The 18418-nt window shown below is 42.0% G+C and overlaps 1 protein-coding gene across 1 annotated transcript in view; it reads left to right on the top strand.

Moving 5' to 3' along the window:
- The first annotated feature begins 921 nt into the window (after positions 1 to 921).
- SNAP25 (synaptosome associated protein 25) overlaps positions 922 to 18418 on the top strand; it is a 65215-nt gene continuing 47718 nt past the window's right edge. Inside the window, exon 1 of the mRNA XM_085218961.1 lies at positions 922 to 1083. The gene's annotated coding sequence lies outside the window, so the exon portion shown is untranslated. The remainder of the gene's footprint in view (positions 1084 to 18418) is intronic.

Raw genomic sequence — 18418 nt, 5'->3', positions numbered from 1 at the left:
GTAGGTCTGGATGGTTCCATACACGAACGTGCGCAGGCTTATGGAATGAAAGGGAAGGGATAACTGAGGTTATGAAAGAGTGTCGCATTTCAGATGCAATCCCCATCCTTCATTAAAATCTCTGCTAAGAGATACCTTTTACAGAAAGATGTTTTGTAACAAATGAGAGGATTTCCTCCCCATTAAATATCACACTACAGACAGCTCCATTTGCTCCAAATTAGGTAAGCTCTGAATAAATATTTTAATTAATCCATGATAAATAAGCCAAGCTTTTTCTCAGAACAGAATCACTGCTTTCCTCCTTGGCAGCAGTGGTCTGTTCTCTCTCTGCTGTATGCATCACGTACATGCCCAGGTTTTTGGTGATTTTTTTTTTTTTTTTTTTCCCATTCTCTCTCTCTTTATCTAAACCTGTCTCTCAAACGATCGGTTACAGCACATGTCCTTATCTGTGGATTTCCTTGCATTTGCCTGCTCTTATTTCAGGGGGGAGGAGAAGGGGAATAATCAGATTAACACACTCAGACCCGTGGCAGGACGTTCTGAAACATAAAAAGAGGGAGAGAAGGAAGAATTCATACATAAAAATAGAAGCCCACGTAGATTGGCCATATATGGAGTACCGGGAACTTCAGAGGGATACCCTCTTCGGACCACCCCTTTGGCGGAGGCATGCTGCTGCAGGAGGCCCCCTTCCCCCCCCTCCCCGGGCGGTTCAGCCCCCGGCCCCCAGCCTCGGCAGAGGGCCGGCGGGGCCGCTTGTCAGCGGGGCGAGAAGAGCGGAGCGGGCGGCGGCGGCGGCAGCGGCGGCGGCGGCGGGATGACTCAAGCCCGCCCGCCCGGCCCGCTCGGCCCCCCGCCCGCTCCCGCCTCCCCCCGTTCCCCCCCCCCCCGCGCCAGGGAGGGCTATTAAAAGCTGCTGACGTAGGAGCGGACGGCCATCTTTGATGAGGGCACGGCTCTCGGTCCGTTGAAGAAGGAGACCCGAGGAGGTCAGCAGCGGCTGTCCTTGCCTCCCAGCTGCGGCACCGAGCCACCGAGTCCGCCAAGGCTGCCCGGCAGAGCGCTGCACAAGCCGAGGTAAGGGCGGGAGACCACCGGGCCACCAACTGCGCAAGGGGAGGGGGCCGTATTAATGAAAATGAAGCGATAAAAGGATTTGTTTAAAGAGGGACCCGCTCGGCGTTTTGTCTCCTGTATCTGGGTTGCTACAGGGATGGAGGAAGTCGAGGAGAGGGGCGTAATTCTGCCGCCAGCCTTATCGCCAGCTGGAACCATGGCAGAGAGCCGAGCTCTGTGTTTCCTCCGTATCGGGCTCGCTCGAAGGCGGCAGGAAGCCGGCGGAGAAGGGCGAGCAGCGCATTTCTAACGCGGCCCGGGAGCAGGGTGCTGCGGGCTCTCTGCTCGGCTGGGTAGCGCAGGGCTGCAGCCGCCCAGGGCACTGCAGCGCCCTTCCCGCGCCGCACCGCGCAGGGCTGCGGCGGCGCTTCGGCACCGCGGACGGAGGCCGGGGGCAGGTCGGCAGGGAGTACTGCGGCTCTGCGGGAACGGGAGGCGGTTCAGCACCGCGGACAGCGTCCGTCTTCAGCACCGCGGAGAGCGCCGCGGCGCCCCGGGCGCGGAGCCCTGGTGCAGACGGAGGCGGGCGCGCTGCAGCGCCCTGCGGATCCGCACCACCCCCGGCCGCCAGCCCCGGGCAGCCCCTGCCCTGCCGCATGGGAAACGTACTGACAACTGCGCTGCTCGCTCCTTCCGGGACGGGACATCAGGCTGAAACAGTTCGGGTTTTGCGGGGTTCCTCGTCAAGTTGGAGTGCAAAGGGGTCGAAATTAAAATAAATAAATAAATAAAAATAGTAAGCTTCGGTTCTTGAAATTCAGCGGCATTTAGCAATTCAGCCTGTCTCCCACCCGGCCCGCTGGTGGAAGGGCATTGGTGCAAGGGAAACCGGAATTATGTAACATCTGGTCTGTGGGGTCCCTCCGGACCAGCGGCAGCCCCTAGGGCATCCCTGCACCCACAGAGAGTCAGCCCCAGGCGCTCTGCAGCTTTGAGCCGGGGCAGCTCAGCTCCTCATGCAATGCAACCAAACCCACCTTGCACTCTTGGCCCCGGCTTTCCTGTCCCTGCTGATCCTTTTTCCCTGATCTTCTTGCCCCTGGCACCCCATTTTCCTTCTCCCCTTGGTAAAGCTCACTGCTGGCAAAGTTGGTAACTTTGCTGTTTTCTGCAGGGCAAATAAAGAGGGGAAGAGGGGAGTGGGTTGGGTGTCCAGACATTGCACTGCGTAGCTGCGTCAAATGAGGGCCGCGGGATCTGTCAGATTTACGTGCTTGGCTTGAGTAATTGCTGCTGGTTTCATTCCCAGCTGGAAAGGGGGCGGGGGGAAGGGGGTGGGGATGGAGAGGCCGGTCTGTGGTGAAGCCTGGGGATGGTAGAACAATCCTCCAAGCCATACCTGGCTACTGCCAGCCCTGGTATGCTGCATCCACAAGGACATGCCTGCCCCTCTCCTCCCTGCTCCATCCTAGCTCTGAACTCCACAGACCATGACAATGAGGCTATGGGCTAGAGGGGAGGGAATGGGGCCATCTGGGAGATGAGAGCTCCAGGGGATATAGCTGCAGAATTGACCCTCCATATCCCTGCATGTCGCTGAATCATGGCCAAAGATACCAGTCTAGGAAAAAGTGGCAGTGGTTTTCCGTTGCTTCTGCATAGTGCATAACGGGTTGGCAGGGAGGTCACTGATGAAGAGTTTGATTCCTAGGATGAGTGCCAAAGACACAGCAGAAGTGACCAAAGTAAAGGTATAAGTAGGCCTGATTTGCTAAAGCAAGAGCTTGAGGCTCCCACTGAAGTCAGGAGGACTGGAAATAACTGAGCATGTTACGAAACAAAATGCAGCTAAACAGCAACTCCAAATAAACACAGTTTAATTATATTTCTACAGCTAGCTAGGAAATCGAAGTGAGATATCCAAGAGCACTGACCAGATTCTGTGTCCACTGAACTCACGAGGGCAGAAAAATAAAGTACCTTTAAAGTACATCTAGTGAAAAAGCTCCAGTTTGCAGATATACTGCACTGGAGATGGAAGCTGCTTTTCAGGTCAACAGAACGCTTTTCATTCATCTCCATACAGGTTAGGCATAGCAACAAATAGTGAGATTAAATTACTAAACCAAATAAACTGTAGTCTATACCTAATGCTTGCTCGGCTGTAACTGAACAAGGTAACTAATCAACATGTTCTCCTGACAGTATTAATAACTTCAGCAATTTTTAGGCTTTTGTGTCACAGTGCTATAGCCTCTGTATATGTTGCAACATTCGAGGTAAAATGGAAAGTATACAGCAGAATGGAGAACTCAATCTCTTAACAGTTCCTCCTCTCAGGAATGTAAAAAAGACTAGGAAGAAAGGAAAAGAGTTTCCTTGGCTTGTTACACAACCATACTTTTTTTTTTTTTTTCCTGATATTTTTTCCTGAATTTCTCATAACTGTAATATAATCACAGCACTTTTATTTGTACATCTTAAAACACATACACATTTATTTCAGACTTCTAGGGTTTAAGTCACTTAAAACCACAACAAATGTAAACTCACTTTATGGCCTTTGCTGGAATGAGTACATTTTTCTGTATCTGAAGTTTCCTTCACTGCTAGAAATGCAGTCACCTTTGGGCTGGGTGAGTGCCAGGTAGGCTGTAACAGTATAATTGTTGAAGCTTTTTAGAGCATCTAACAGAGAGAAGAATAATGTGTTTGAGAACTGCAGCAGGATGCAAGTCTCAGGCAGATCACAATTACCTCTAGGAGGCTGGGCTTTGGAGCAGGCACCAGGGCTCATATATCTACTCCTGGGAGAGCTGGATATAGTTTGCCAGGAACATCAGCTGTCAAAGAACAGCTTATTTCTTTTAGCTCATCATTTTTGAGCCTTTACTGATATCTGTGCCCTTACTTAGATAAACTCTGGCTTCCTTTCTTACTGACCTTGCAGATTCAGCTTCTGCATCATATTACAACAAGCACTTCTCCAAAACATACAACTTATATTCCTACTTCTTGCCTATCACCCCTTTGTTATTTCTTCCACAAATACCTCAGATACACACTCCCACCAGCAAAATCTGCCTCTCATCAAACAATAATTTTTAATAAGCTGTCCTGCATCTCACTGGATTTTCCAGGACTTTTCTTACTGCCAAGAACAAGCATATATCAACTTGATAGGCTTCAAGTTGTTCCTTCCTGCTTTATGACGACCTGTGGCTGATGTTTCAAGACTCAAAAATATTTTGAATGCCAGTGGATTTGAATGGCCTAGAGGAAGTGTTTGGCTCATCTGCCCTGTTACTTGAGAATGAAATTTATCTTTGCCTTCACATCTGTCATTGTTTGTGCTTCTATTTCCACCTCTCTTGCCTCACTGTCATGCAGACCTACAGTCCTCTTCTGCTTACTTTTAAAGAGCATTATGATGAAAGAAACACAGACTTGGACAAAGCATTAAGATTCTGTCAGGATGGGAGATGAGCATGGACTTTTGATTTTGATTATTTTAAGGCTTCTAATCCAGAATCAGTCGAAATCAAGGAAAATAGTTCCAGCAGTGAGCTAGACTTTGGATGAATCTCTGAGTAAACTGCGTGCCAATGGAGATGTGTACAGGGTATGGAAAGCATTCCACTCCCAACAATGGGCATATATTTGTTAGACCTGAAGCCCATGAAGAAAGTTTGCACATCATATTGTGAGTCTTATAACAAAAGACAACATTAGCAGCTTTGTTTTTTTAAAGGGAAGCAAGATATATTCCCTCTGCAGACATGTCCCCTCTAAAATCATTGCATTATACCCTTTTCCTTTATTTTATTTTGTGTGTATGTGTTGTTTTTGTAGTAGTTGCTTTTTCTAAAGAGAGATAAGCTTTGTCATCTTATTTATTGGAGGAAGCTGAATTCCAATACGAGCATAGGGAGAAGAAAGAAATATTATGTAATTCATTATGGCTGTTCCTGGCCTTTGAAAGCTGAAAGCTAATGCTGGCCAATTCAACTATTTGAAATTATTTTTTCTTTTTTTCTTTTTTCTTTTTTGGAAAAGCTAGCAATGCTCCATTTCTGTTTTTAAATGAGAGTTAACTTATTATCAGGCCACACTGTCAATTGGTGTGCATTAGCATAACTGAGTGCTGTTACACTACAGGCTGATGATGCTGAGCTGGGGCTCACCATTCATATTTTATAACTGGAATTAGTATACTTGCTGAAGGAACAGTCTTTTCATGAAACAGATGTAACTCAAAATATCTTTTCTCCAAGTCCTGTTTGTACCAGTCTGGCTTATTGTTGCAGATTCTCACAGCTTCAAGGTTCAAGTAGTTTCCTGCCTCACAAGTAGTGATGGTAAGCAATGATGAAACAGTGAACAGGCACACTGCACATTCTGGCTGTATTTCAGGTTGGGTTCTACTGCACTCTGCTGGTATGTAACTTCAGCAGAACTTTGTTATGGCATAACACCCAAAAACGCAGCCCAGTTTTTCCCAGGTGCACATTTGTGTGCTGCAAAAGCCAGAATTGTGAAAACGAATGTGTTGCAAAATGAAATCTGCACTTTCTGTTGAATTAATGCAGTTCGATCTCACAGGCTGCATTTCCTAGCAGAAGTAATCCATTTTTTTTTTGCCCAAGCAGGAAGTAGTGGGAAGTTTTCTTTCATTCCAATAAATACACAAGAAAATAGGCATCTTGCCCTAGGCCTTTTAAGGCAATATTTTTAACTGTTTGACTATTCAGCTATATAACTGATAGAAATATAAAAGAGCAAAGGCATAGCGGTCTTGCTGTCCCTATTTCTAAAACAGAAAGAGGAGAACTGTTTTTATACATTTTTACACATTAGAGTTTTTCTTGTACTTTTAATACAACAGAGTTATTGTACCAGTTTACTGGCAGAATTCACAAGGAAAATGATAGTTATCACAGCCTGTGTCAGTGCTAATCACTAAAATGTATATGCCAGGCCATGGTTAGAGAAGGATGCTTCATGTACGTGATTTTTAGAATTATTGCAAGATTTGCTATTTCTTACTCAAAAGCTACCAATTAACAGGGAGGTACACATACAAAGGCACTACGGAATGATTGGTAGGACAAACTTGTAATTCTACATTGCTCACGTCCATCTCCCACATTTTCTCAGCTGTGTATTCTCACTAAAATATCCCAGGCTGCAAATCTCCAAACATTTTCGCAGTCACTTGCCTGTCAGAAAGATAGAAGATTAGCATGGAGTGAGTTGAAGACTAAAGGCTCTGGTCACAGCACAAGCTATGGCCTTTGTCATGAGTTATTTATGTTATAATTACTCTTCTCCCCAGGGAGACAAACTGTTTCTGGGTCACAGCACAGTTTTACCAGACAATGTAATTTTGTTTTTCATACAAACCAGCTATTTGGAAGATGTGCTAACTGTTCATTTTGGTTTTCCCCCTCTCCTGGAAATGATAACCCACAGTGGAACTGCACACATGCCAGTTTATTGATCTGCCCCACAGAGGTAAACGTATTTTCTCCAGCTACTCTAAAAATGTCATGAAACAAAAGTACGATTCTTTGGAAGAGCTAATCTGTCAAAATAGTGTTACCATTCACTGATTATTTTTTTAAACAGACGTATTCCATGCATATTTAAGTATCTTTTAAAAGAAAAGGAACAAAAATTAGCTTTGCCACACTTTAGATGCAAATTAAAGTTCTCTTTTTTCCCCCTCCATGTTAGTATTTTCGGTTTGGTCTGATTCTCATTCACTTTCTTAGACTGCTCATCATTTACCTTAAAGGGATTCAGACAAGCTGTCATTTCTGTAGGCATGAGGGACTTGCTATTTAATTCGGTCCAGAGCTGTTCCTGCTTGGCATGCTTCTGTTTTGCATACACACACATGGGCAGAGCTCAGGTCTGCTGTGCTCAACAGTGCTCACTCCATAGGTGACCAACATCACTGGGAGAGAAATTTCTGTTCTCCATTTATTAGGCACTGTCATCTCTTAGGAACAATTTGTTGTTGCTGAAAGCAGTAAGAGAGCTATCACAATTTACATGGACTAGAGATGCTCAGTAATGGTCATTTTAGCTTCAGATATTATTGTTCAGATATTAAAGCAGAGGGGTCTGCACCCAAAATATCTGGATTCAGGTGCAAGTATAACACACTAAATAAATATAATCTTTGTCAAATGCCTCAATTACTTTCATCTACAAAGAATTGAGATTAAAGCAACTTCTAGTTTGCATTCCACAGCTTTAGGTGCAAGACAGGTATCTCCTATCTTTAGAAGGATATTTTTATGTAAGTTAGGGCATAGCAGTCTGCAGTGCCTGAGATTGGTGACCTAAAAGTTAATACATGCAACATTGTCCCTGTGTAGGTGAATACTGTTAGCCTTCAAGGGGGTGTTACCCATGATCTGTGCCCTCCAGACCTATGGAAAGCTTGGCAGAAAGGTGTCATATAGACTGAGAGTATTCAATTTACATTCATGACAGCAAGAAGAGAAAGGAACCTCATACCAGAAGGCAAATGTAACGTTCACACATTTGGTTGTATTCTCATGGACAGCTACAGCACAATGCCATGAGTTTTCCAGAGCTGTGTTGAGCTGCAGAGAGGAGAGCAGTGCTACAGCACCAGTGCCAAACTGTCAGTGTGACAACTGAATATACAACCCAGAAATGTTCTGTGAATATTTGATTGTTTCAGCCAAACATTTGCTTTCCCAGAGAGTATTCACCTAAGTGACACTCAAATATGTGAAAAGCCCTCAAGAAACAAACTGAGGTATGCGAACCCAATTAAATCAGAATTCACCACCAATTTCTAACAGCCTCTCTCCCCAGAGAAGCATTTGTTTTATTTGCTCAGTTGTATGGAAATGTCAGTTGGTTGCCTAAACTTCTGAAGGATTGCCTACCGGTTTTTGCCATTAAAAACATACCCTTAAGACAGGGCACCCATTTTTGCATTTCTTGTTAAAAGACATCTTTTATCATACCAACAAGAGTAGTAGAGATAGAAAGGCCAATCAATGGCAGCAAATGGTTTAAAATGGCTGTTGATGAATTCATGAAGAGGATTATATGACATGCTTGTTGGTGGTCACATGACACTAGACCAAATAAAGCAGCAAGTCCCCTCAAGTCTAATTTTCATAAGAGGTTTTCCTTATTAAGAAAAAAAAAAAGAGAGAAAGGAAAAAAAGCTTGGATGACTCTCTGATGTGGTGTAGGCTTGTCAGTTTAGTTCATTTTAGAGTTGAGCACATCAAGAAAGAGACAGTGGAAAAAACCCTCGAGGTACCAGGAATGCACTGACTATAATTTAAAATGCTCTAGCCCACTTTTTTTTTAACATAACAAACAGAAGGGCCATCTGCATACCTCCAATTTTCAATATTAGCAAGGTATTTTTTAAATCATTGCATTGTCTAGTTCCTTTTTTCTTAATTAACTGTTCTAAATTGTACAAAATGCTCTTGGAGCAACTTGTAGACTCTGAAGATGATTTTCTGAGCCTGTTAAACAATAACTGGTGTGCGTTTCTAAGAAGTTGACAAATAAGAATGCAAGTGAGCTGCAGACATCACAAGACCATGGTTAGCTATGGTAGTACCCCAATTCCCAGATTAGCACCCAGGGTGCTTAATGTCACAGTGTTAAGTAGGCTGATAGATGGTAGCATGTGACAGAAGAGCCTAGCAGCACCTTTTGTCCTCTGGAAGCCTCAGTAAATCTGCTATCTTTTTGTTTGTGGGTCTAGGAGTCTCTTCCCCATCCTACCTCACCTCTCCCTTAGCTTTCTGCTCTCTTCGTCTTTCCTGAACGCTGTGGGAAAAACCACACACCCAGGAGAGGGAGATGCAAGGAAAGAGTTTACAACCTGGATATGGTTTACATGGTCAAAGCACAGCAGAGACTTGAATAAAAATCTAGTTTCCTCCAGACATAGTAATTTGCACAGAACCTACCTTGGTTTTACAGCTTTATCACATGCAGAGTCAGGGAAGCCAGAAGGAGATTCGGTGACGGAAACAAATTTTTGTCACTCAACCTTATCTTCATTTCTCTAGACCATATTGAACAGCACTATCAGCAAGTAGTGTGTATCTAACAGCCCCATTCTGGACAGAGATGTCAGTGCTGCTACACACAGAGGGGACTTTGTTCAGCACGGGCCACTCATAACATAAAGAGACAAGCAAGGAAAGAGTGCAGGTTGGAGATGAAGAGCTGACTGCCTCCTTACAGCAGGCAGCAACATCATTCCATCTTTGCCAGATTCATCGACTAGGAGGTCAGAACAGGTTACTCATCAGTGAGCTGAACCCCCTATAAAAAAAGAACATCCTACAGGCTAAAGGGCTTTCCCAGACTAATTGCTTCTCCAGTAATACAAAATTATCCAGTCCTGATGTCAAGAATTGCCAGTGGTAGCAAAAGTCACCATATATGGTTTTTAATTGAACAGTAAAATCCAGTAAGTTTTTCACTGTGGATGCAACTACTTGCTTGAAAATTAAATTGCTATTGAATTGCTATTTAGATTGATAAGAAGCTCTGCTGCTGCCCTACTTTGATTTTCCCATGGTTACTCCTATTTCTTTATGGAATAATACTTGGCTTCCTCAGTACCACTCATGTTCTTGAGATCTCCATTCTTTCTGAGTAAGGATCTCATTATAATATTTCTGTTTCTTCTTTGCACCCAGAAAGCCTTTCCTTGCACTTACGAGATTATGAGCAAAGATTTTAAAAGGTTCCCCAGCCCGGCAGTTGAAGTGATAAAACACTGAGCCAATGGCCAGGACAAATTCTTTGATGCTGGGAGATTAAACCTTCAAGTACTGAACATGGCACTCCAGAGATGTTTACAGATTTCAATTTCTTTAGCTTCTGTCTATGGTCTAGCCTGTTTTTGTGGTGGCATCTCCAAAAAGTGTGCTGTTGTGCATACAGCCAATCTCCAGACATTCATGCCTGCAACCAGAATCAATTTCTCAAAACTATCTACTTTCCGTAAGAAGTCAGAAAGCCTTCAAAATTTAATCAAGTTTTCCACTATCATCAACTTTGTGTTTCAGAGACAAAAGCTGAGCAAAACATTAGTGGCTGCTAGCTATTCACTGCAGTATATGAGACAAGCACTTGTTCTGCAGCAGTTGCATTAAAAATAAAAATAATAAAAGCAAACTACTGTATGAAATATCACAAAGCACAGACAAGACTTCAGTTTTTATTAGAAAGCCTTTTCAAGTGTGTTAGAAATAGAAGCCTATTTTAGAAGAGTCATGAAGTTATCGGTGCAAATTAATAGTGCCAGATGGGGGGTTAAATTACTGCCTCACAGCTGAAGTCATGAGACAGAATGAAAGTGGTAGACTATAAAAAGGGCATCACCAGAAGAGATGAGATCCCAGTGTGAGGTGGGATTTGTGAATGCCACATTCATGGTTGTAAGCAGTTGCTCAGATGAATGGCTTTACGAGACAGACAGAAAGGAAAATAAGTCCCAGTCATTCTGAAGATTGTGTCTCGTGGTTTACTGCTTTGCTCAAGACAAGCAGCCCAGCAGCACAAGCTACAATTAAATGTTATGGAGCTTTGTCTCCTGTGCTGGCTCACAGTCATCAGGACAGAGGAATTGAATAAATGTGCAGCAGGGCTGGTACCTATTGAGGCTGCTGCTAGGTCAACAGGGATCTTCATCAGAAAAATTCCTCTGAAAATTCATCAGAAAAATACCAGTTTTAAGGTCTTTGTTACAGAAAAATGACAGTTCTTATATTAAGAAAACAACTCCTTATTAGTTGCATTTCTCATAACATTTCAGTTTCATTTCACTTGGGTAGGAAGAACATTGCTTCATACTGCATCCCCACTTTCAGCAGGTGAAGTGAAAGAACAAGGAGTGAAAGAATGCTTTTACTATGAATAGGGCAAGATAACAGTGAAGAAGGATTACAGGAAGGTCCAATACAGAGTCCTCAACACAGAAAGGACATTCCAAAAAACAAGTAAGAGCATTTTTTCAGTCATTTAGATGAGCACTTGGAATAGGAGTGTCCTAATGCATAAAGACCTACAGGAATGTGCCAGAAACATCAGTGCAGAATGCTAGCAACTGGATGGCTGAGAATCTGCCATGGGCAGGTCCTATTGGCCAGAAATAGTCCTTTGCTGACAGACTGTGCCTGTAACAAGACATTCTGCTCAGCTGAAAGAACCAGAACAACATGGACAAGAAAAGGAAATTGTTTCCAAGGAAGGACACTTCCCATTTCAGCTCAGCACTTACTCCCAGTGGCTTAGCTGGGGTAAATCAGTACAGCAAGACTGAACCACATGGAAATCCTGACTTAAGAACACACTTGAAGTGAAAAAGGAAGGTCTTTCTGGCAGTAATTAAGCAATTTTTAAATCTCTGGGCACAGTAACAAACGGGACTACTCAAAAAGCCAGTATCTTAAGTGCAAATGTATTAATAATGCATAGCTGCATCATGCAGAAAACATTCTGCAGAGCTGCTCCTCCTTTCAAAGACAAGAGTAGCATGAACTGAAGCACACTGCGAAGAGTGGAGGTTCAGAAAGCATTGAACACAATGTGCCCTAAGGAAACAGGGGCTGTACTTATTGTCTTCTGCATGCCACCGTATACAACCCCTGCCTAAATCTCTGGGTTTATAATAATTTAATTCATAGACTGAGAAGCCAGGCAGAAAGCTACATACGCACAAGCATGTGGTGAATTATACAAGGCAGGAAAGCAGCCTATTCTCATCTAGTTGAGCTCATTAGGAATTTTGCTATGAATCACTGTGCATCTAAAGGAGAACTTGCCCAGGTCCTCTCTCCAAAATGGCAGAGCAGAACTGACTCACCTCTACTGAGTCAGTTCTTTCAGTCCAAAGCAGGAGCAAAGCTGAGAAAAATATCCCACAAAGCTGAGATTCTTTTAAGGCACAACACAGTTATAGAAGCAAGAGAACAATTTGCAGCAAATCAATTACACAGTGAAATCTTTCTGACTTCTGGGATTGTTCACCACAAATTGTGATTTTTCTTTACTTTCTCCTCAACTGACTTGCAGAATCATTTCTGAGAAAATTTCTTCTGGTTCTTCAGACTTCTCACTGCATGCACATGAACCCTTCCCCTCCTCCCCCAGCCTTGGTCTGTGTTTCTTCAATTTCATGCACAAAGTACAGAGGATTTTCTGCTCCCTTACTGAGTGTACAATGGCTACAGATGGACTGAAAACTTGTGAAAATTTAGATCCAGAATTTGCTCTTTGTGAATATTCTTAATGAAATATTTTTATTTTACTTTTTGGAATGGTGCTTTGGCAAGCATTACTTCCAGTACTTTCATGCACAGGATTTTTGATAGGAATCCCAGAAGCGGTATGTGAAACAAAGTTATTTTAAGGGACCAGGAGGATGCTATTAAAAATGCAGGACTGCAGTTGTAGGTATGTTGGTCACATTTTCTCAGTTGAGCTGTGATGCTCATCTATGCAGAAATAGCAACCGTCACCAGAAGCAGTCACGAGAGATGCAGCCCCTAGAGAACCACACTAAGCAAAGAATATCCAGGACAGTGATACAGCTTGTCTGGAGTGCAACTTCCTTCATAGAATCTTTAATATCTCTAAAAGACCTCCTAAAGAAAGATGACAGGCAATTCAGGACTGCCATGAGTAAAAAGGCAAGAAATGGCAATTGCAGGAAGGCTAATGTAGTATGATACAGTTATATGACAAATTTGAAGTTCCTGGCGATGCTGATACAAGGCCATTTAATCTGAATTTTAGAAAATTCACACTTTCTCTGCTGCTATATGTCATAATATGGGGAAGAACTATGAAGCTGGCTTTGATCCAGTGAAATTTAAGAAGTTTTTGTTGCCTTGTTGATAATCTCATTTTCACAAACTCCTGCCCCATAGTCGCAGATGGGACATAGCACACAGAAGCACGAGATTAAAGTCTACCTCTCAAGCCAGGGGCGAACTGCATTGACCTGAGATAGACACTTGGGATCCACTATTTAAAATTTCTTAAAAGAATTGCTAGGACCTATCTCCCTTCAAAGGAATGCATGTGGGATTCTGATGGTGAGTAGCTATCTGGCATTCTTTGACCAAATTAAACACACTGCAGGACTGCCAAATACAAATGGACCAAAGGGAAATGTCCAGATGTAACTGCAGATGTCATAGGAAATTAAGCCATTCACTTGTGTTTGTGATTCAAGAAGTTCTATTTCTAGGTCAGATGACAGTTTAGTTGGGCATTACTGCAAACATCTCTGACTGATCTTGAAGTTTTCTGCCTAGAACTCACAAAAAAGTAAAAGATAAGCACCGTTTTTCTGGAAAGCACACTGTAAAATTTTGTGAAGAATTAACTTTGTAAAGGTTAACAACAAGGTAATGGAGTAAGCCATTAAAGGACGAGGTTCTCTAATACTCAGACAAAGATGAATTGAAGAAAAGATTTGCAACATTACTTGTCTCTGTAAAAAGGAATACTGGAAGTTTTGCATATGTAAAAAAAAGTAAGCATTTCTTCTACTAGATACAGTCATCACTGTTTGTGATTAATTACATTTTTGAGTAAATTATCAGTCAGATTTACTCGTCTGTACTGTTGCTGTGTCCTACTGCATTATATCTTGGTAGAGGTGCATTTAAATCACTGACAGATGAGCAAATACAATGCAGAAAAATAGTTTGCTTAATAGATCAGACCAGCAAAGAATACAGAAATATTCTTTAATCAGTGCTATTGAAATTAATTTGTTCCAGAATTCATTTACCTCACTCTGTATGTGTCTCCATTACTGTTTAAACTAGCTGATATTTCTGAAATGGGGACATATTAATTATATATCAAAGTTTGAACACTCAGAATGTGAAATGTTGGAGAAAAATGTTCAGGATTTTTAACCATTTTCTACCTATTCCAATACTAAAGAGAAGAATACTTCCCTCCAGAGGTAATATTATCTTCTGCATTTATTTTAATAGCTATCATGTTAGCAACCATGGCTGCAGAATGTCTTATAAAGTAGTGAGTTCCCTGGGCACCAAAAATGCACATTTGCTTTGCCAGTAGATAGAAAGGGAACCATTTCTGTTAAAGTTTCAAAAAGGTTAAGAATAATTTTTTAGAAAAAAATACTTGTGCTTTATTTCAATTCTGCAAAAATACGTAATAAACTAAGAATATGGTTATGTAAGAAATTAGATAGGAAATTAAGCTTATATGAGAAACTAAGAATTTTAATCTTCGTGGTAAGCTTTTTGATCACTATTTGATGAGTTTATAAAATCATTACACTGCATACTTCTACATAAATTGATGCTTTTTTCCATATTTTTGCTTACTTGTGTCTATCTATGTGTCTGGCATGAATCTATTTTAACTCCTGCCAAAAAGTCTATACTGATGAATGACATTTGTACTGCTGTTTAGTCCAAACCCCCTGAAGTATTTAGACTTCTTATAGACTGCAAAGCCAAGAAATACTGATAAACAATTAGTTCTGGAAAGAGAAGATGACAAAGTTTTGTTGCTTGCACTCTGAAGATGTTTAAGAAGTTTTTCTAGTCTCATAATTCTGGTGACGGAAATGTAGTCAAAGTAGGAAAGGTTTACATCTCATTTTTGGGTGATATCAAGCAGATGATAACTGATTGGAATTCCTATGGCTAAGCCATTTCCAGAGACGATGGATTAGATGTTCGGGATAAGACAGAACCTGTGCTTGGTAGCCTCTAATATACTAATATACATCTCCTGTCTCTTCTAGAAATAGAATTAAGCATAAAGATGTAAGGCCTTGGACATTTTATAGGCTGAAACAGTGAACGCTGTGTCACATTTCAGAAGGGAACATAATTTCTTAAAAACAACACAACAGCAACAACAAAAAACAGCTGGAGCTTTAATTCTGATGGTCCTACTGAATTATTTGTTTTATTTGTATCATTATATGCATTTGTAACTGATCTTTCATGGTGCCTCCTGGGAACCTGTTCAGATCATTGGCTCACAGAGGAGAGAAGCACCCACCACAGAGGCTGCGAAAGGATGCACTATGGGTTGGAAGCAATATGTTACTCAGGGAATATTTTCAAGGTGTTTGCAGAGAGATGATTTTGGGAATGTCTGAAAGGCTCATATTTCTTCTGTCCAGTTTTTGAACAGACAGTAGTTAGAGATTCCTTCCTTATTTCAGGAGTGGACGTCTACTGAGGGTCAAAGGGCAGGTTTCTTTTTTTCTTTCTTCAGTTTCTGCAAGAAATAGTTCATGCCATGAATTTCCACAGATTTGCCCATAGATCTTTAACTGTTTAACACTGTTCCTCAGTGGTTATGGTCTTTACGTCTGGAATAGTTAAGACAATAAATCCTAGTTGTCAGACTTATACTCCAAGGTAGTTGGGAGAGGAGAGAACATACTTAATGACTCTTTGCTTTTCCTTGAAGTGGACAGAAGTGACACAATGCTGCTCTGGGATTTGGCTCTGGATTTGATAAGTTCTTGAGCAGGGACCCCTGAGGGTCTATTAATAATTCCCTGTGCTGGCTCAGGGGGCAGACTGTCTTGACAGGTCATCTTCACATCTTACCATTAATACAGTTTCTAACCAAGGTCAACTGCTAATCAGCAGTGGAATGAAGGAGCCTTCTCAATAGTTCAATTGCAGAACACAAATTACCTAGTCAAGTTTCATTGGCTCAATGACATTAATTTGCTCCTGATCTAGTGCTCCCAGCTCTGCAGTTCCATATGTTTATTAATTCTAGGAATTAAGCCTTCATGTGAATTTTGTTGTTACATTTGCATACAATAAAGTGAAGATATACAGTTTCTACTCAGTTTGCCATACTTGTGCTAAAAAACAGTGTTTGCTATGCTTGTGGTATTTGTGAGCTTGTATTAGTTGCTTAAGGCCTGTTGAAATGTCCTGGAAATACAATAACCTTTTTAAGCTTTGGGGGAGTATTTTATTCTTGTTTCTGTCTTAAGTCAGAGGAGGTTTGAAGCAGGAGAGCTTGCCAAAGACTAGGATTCCAAGTGCATCATGAGAAATTTCCCAAACCTATCTAAAATAACCAGGAAAAAATTCCCTAGTGGATGATCTTACTCCTGGAAATAATCAACTTATATCCAAGGGCTAATGGGTCGGTCTATTTTTTTCTGTCTCAGATGGTTTTATGCATTCCTCAGAAGAAGAGCTAGGATGGAGACAGGTGACTGGACTGGGAAGATTCTTACTGTGATGCAGCACAGAAATGCGTCATTTCAGTAGCAGAGTGCCCTCTTTTATCAAAGGGGGAAACTACTTCATATTGTTGAACAAGAAAATCTCTGCTTTTAAAGAATGTTTATTAAATATGAATAAATATTGACAGTTTTCATTATGAATAAGTATCTGTAGTTAGACAAGGTAATCAATATGAGCTCTGAAGATACTAGAGATAAAATATGCTTCCACTGGGTGTATAAGAAATACTTTGCTGCTTCAGCAGAAGTAAGATTACCTCCTCTGAGTAAAGGTCTGCAGGAGCTTCTTTTTCAGCTTAGTTGGACAGGGAAGGATTTTAATACATAAGTCACCCCAAAAGTTATGCCATTTATTTAACTTCGATGTAAACTACTGCAAAGATCACAAAGATACAAAGATCACAATAACACTATTTGATAGAAGGAATTCTCAGCTACAGAGCAGTATTTTTCAGAACAGTCACCACCGTTAGCTATGTATTTTCACCAGCGATGAACAAGAGCCTGCATGCTGTGCTCATAAAAATCCACACCAGCAGAGGTGATCCTCTGTTGCTGTCACTGAAATGCAGCACCCATCTGTAGCATCTGATGCACGGACTCAGATGTGAATGATCCAAATTGTTTATTACAAGTTCTCACATCACTTATATACACCTTCACAAGTTTTCTTTTTCTAGCATTCCTGTCCACCCCTACAACTTTCCCATCCACCTTTACGTGTCAGCAGAGCATTCTACAAAACACTCTTCAACCATTCACACAGGTGCTTATCCACTCAGAGCCATGAGACATTCTTTCTTCTTCTAGAGGTGTCCTTGGTTCTCATGCTGTTTATCTTGCTCCACAGCTTCTGCTCTGAACAGTTTTTCTTGTATTCCCACACCCATCACCTCACTGTGCTCACACCAACTGTTTGGTCTCCATAAATGTTCAACAAACATAGAAGAATGTCAGTGGGTGCCATTTTTTATGCATGGAGGAATTCAGTTCCACACTGCTTCATGCACGCTTCCGTGTCAGATGCCATTGTGTCAGACTGCCTCTCCATTGCTATCCGTCACACAGCAACAAAATGTAATGGTGTCAAGGTTCAACTTCTACTGTCATACCATCAACATTTGCCTCTGATATCATGAAGTAATAGAATAAAATAAGAGGCATTACTTCTGGAGCAGCCCCTGTATTTTTTCATTAAAATGGGAGTGTCCTGCTCCAGCCTGTTAAGCCAAGTCCTCAGAAGAGGTCTGCTAATTTTAAAAGCTTCCCTCAATGATCCAGAGATGGTTCAGTGTACTCAGCCTGAGGCACTTCCCTGCTTTCCAAATGAGAAGAAAAAGTGGACTACAGAGTGCTTTCTCACAAGCTGTCTTTGTTTCTTAAATACAGAACTCATATAAAATTAATTATCCATATTTGCCAGCATCAGCCACAGCTACAGCTGTTTCCATATGTCAGGACAAAGTTCTAAGTCAAGGCCTCTATCTTTGGGGTGCCTAAAACTCTGAGACTGAAGCTAAGTCTGCTTCACAGACTGCTGCCAGATGTCTGTGGGGCATCAATGATGGTTTGTGTTCATCTAGGACCTGTCTGAAGTTTCTGACAGTGATTATCCTCAATGTCTAATGAAACCTAAGAATGTAATTGGTCTTTTTTGTGATTCTGCTCTATGTTATTTAACCCAGATTTTAGGCAGCTTCATGACAAGGAATGGAAGGTGTAGGGAAAAGAGAAGAATATAAACAATTTGTCAGTCTGTCATCGTGACTCTCTGCACCTGGGGTTTGAACAGAGGCAGGGCAGAGCACTAACAGCTGCATGTTGCCCAAGCAGATGCATACCGCAGAACGTGGACCCTCTCCCTTCCCACTGCCACTGTGCCCTGTGCCCTGGAGACAGGCACCAGGGGCTGTCAGTTCCTGCAGGATTCCAGCACTGGATCCTGCAGCAGTCTGCACAGACTGCGGCAGCTGAGAGCAAATCCCCAAGGCAGAGGGCTTCATTGCATCAAATATTAAGATGGATACTGCGGTATGCCCTCCCTGC

Source organism: Meleagris gallopavo, chromosome 2 (assembly GCF_905368555.1).
Source record: "Meleagris gallopavo chromosome 2, MGAL_WU_HG_1.1, whole genome shotgun sequence".
NCBI classification, from domain to species: domain Eukaryota; kingdom Metazoa; phylum Chordata; class Aves; order Galliformes; family Phasianidae; genus Meleagris; species Meleagris gallopavo.
This window is presented reverse-complemented; position numbering and strand designations above follow the sequence as displayed.